Here is a 2,704-nt window from a genome sequence, read left to right on the forward strand (position 1 = left end):
AATGTACCATGTATCAGATTCTTTTTCCTTCCAGATTCTGATCCAGTTAAAATAAACAGACAAAATATTTGGCCACCAGCACAGCAATAATTTGTTAAGTCAAAAATCATCAGTGGAAGCTACAACCTATATGTCACTGTGTGTTGCTGAAAAGGATCAAACTATTAATATATAGATTACATATTAATTACAAAAGGAAAAAATTGTTCCTTTATTGTGGCAAAATGACACTATCCAAGTAATCAAAGTTAATATCATGTTGACTGGGACAAACTGACATCATGTGCCTCCTGATGTAATAAACTGAGAACTGATCCCCTGTATTGTATTCCTGACAAAGATACAAAACATAAATTTAGTCATGAAAAGACAATCAGATAACCCATGTTAAGAGGGCATTCATATTTTCCTCCTTAGCTGCTAGAAGATCAGCCTCTATCATGAACAACACAGTAACCATCCTGACCAGGAAATTCATGGCTAACAGACTGCTTCAGCGAACACAAATGGTCATTGACATCCTTCTCTCTAGGAAGACTACAGTACCCAAGACAGAAATTCAGGGGAAAATAGCCAAAATGGATAAGACCACACCAGATGGTATCTTTGTGTTTGGATTCAGAACCCATTTTGGTGCAAGCAAGAAAACTGGTTTGGGTGTGATTTATGTGATTCCTTGAATTACGGCAAAGAAAAATGAACCCAGACACAGACTTGCAAGACATAGCCTATATGAGAAGAAGACCTCAAGAAAACAGAGAAAGGAATGCAAGATAGGAATGAAGAATGTCAGAAAGACTGCAAAAGCCAATGTTGGTGCTGGTAAAAGTAAGCTGGAGACTGGACCACAGAAGGAGTAAAGGTTCTTCAGTGACTTCATCTATGGTGACTGTGCAGAATTTTTATGAAAGGATTAATAAAATTAGAACTTTAAAAAAATTTTAGCCCAGCCAGTGTGGCTCAGTGGATTGAGCATCATCCCATGGACTGAAAGGTCCCAGTTTGATTCCAGGTCAGGGCATATGCCCAGGTTTCAGGCTCGATCCCCAGTAGGGGGCGTGAAGAGACAGCCAATCGATGTTTCTCCCATTGATGTTTCTATCTCTCCCTGTCTTCTTCTTTCTCTAAAAAAAATCAATAAAAACATATTTTAAAAATAAATAAATACATTTTTAAAAATCAGGCACTTTTTAAAGAATAAAATTGTATTCTTCAGTAATGTCAGTGTCATGAAGTCAAAGAAAGACTGTGGGACTCTTCCATAATAAAGCAGAATAAAGACACAAATGCAATATGAATCCTGCATTGAAACATGGATTAGGAAAGAAAATTGTTCTAAAGAACATTTATGGAACAATTGGAAAAAACACTTTTTTTTTAATCCTCACCCGAGGACATTTTTGCACTTATCTTCAGATAGAGCGAGAGGGAGAGAGGGAGTAAGAGAGAGAGAAACATCGATGTGAGAGAAACACATCTAGTGGTTGCCACCCACACGACCCCAGCTGGGACCAGAGACAAACTGCAATGGAGGTACGTGCCCTTAGCGAGAACCAAACCTGGGAGTCTCTGATCTGAGGGTCGACACTCTAACTGCTGAGACAAACGGGCCAGGGCGGAAAAAACTTTTAATATGAACTGTACATCAGGTAACACTATCATGTCGATGCTAAATTTCTTGAATTCAGTATGTCTTTCCTCTTATTATATATACGCATAGGAGAATGTCTTTGTTCCTAGTATACATATACTGAATTATTTAGAAGTGGTTTATAATATCATCAGTTTACTCTCAAATGATTCTGAGCAGCAATAATTGTATTAATATGCACCTATTTGTCGAGAGATAAAGTATACTTTTAACAATTGAATGTAGATAAAAAATATATGTGTATTCACTGCCTTATTCTTGCAGGTTTTTTGTAGGTTATAATTTTTTAAATAAAACATGAAAATATAAATTTAGAGCATATAAAAAAATAAGAAATCTAAAAACAGATTCAAGAATCAGATTAAGGATCCCAGTATCAACTTTATTACTGGTAAGACTGGATTGGAAAACAGCACAAGTAACCAAAAAAGTATGCTTCCCTTCTTCTTGAAGTGATTTACTAGAGACAGAGTCCTTGATAACTCCAGGCATTCCCCAAGCTACCTCACTGCCTTCTCTAATGGGTTTAACCCCATAAAGTATATTCTGTCATGTTATTTTTCTACTTTTTATATTGTCACTTAAAACATACACCATAGTTTTTATTCCAAGAGTACCTGTTTGTTTCTGAAAACTCTGTTTATTCTTGATATTATACTCATCATTGCAATTGCATACTTTCTTGTAATATGTAAACTCTTTTCATACATAGTTTTTCTGCATCCGGTATCTGCCAATTCCCATACTGTCAGCAGTGTTTCCGTGTTTTGCATGCTGTTTCTGTTGGCAAGCATTCATTACGATTGCTTGAGTTCTCAGTTTTCAGCAGTCTTATTTCTGAAGTTATGCTTGTTTTTATCTTTGAGAGTCTTATTCTGAGACAGTTCTGAGCAACTCTCCAAATTGTGGTCAGCCATATGGTTGATCCCCTATACAGGGACAAGCTCAGACTCCTCAATTATTTTGGCTCAGAGCAGGTGTCTCAGACTCAGCCTCCCCCCTCTTTGCTTTTTCGAAATCGATATCCCCTCAACTCTGATGCTGTAGGAATCT

The 2,704-nt window shown here is 36.8% G+C and overlaps 1 pseudogene; it reads left to right on the forward strand.

Moving 5' to 3' along the window:
• Nucleotides 1–440: 440 nt before the first annotated feature.
• Nucleotides 441–860, forward strand: LOC118623681 (annotated as a pseudogene).
• The last annotated feature ends 1,844 nt before the right edge of the window (nt 861–2,704 follow it).

Source organism: Molossus molossus, unplaced genomic scaffold, assembly GCF_014108415.1.
Source record: "Molossus molossus isolate mMolMol1 unplaced genomic scaffold, mMolMol1.p scaffold_m16_p_10, whole genome shotgun sequence".
In the NCBI taxonomy this organism is placed as follows: domain Eukaryota; kingdom Metazoa; phylum Chordata; class Mammalia; order Chiroptera; family Molossidae; genus Molossus; species Molossus molossus.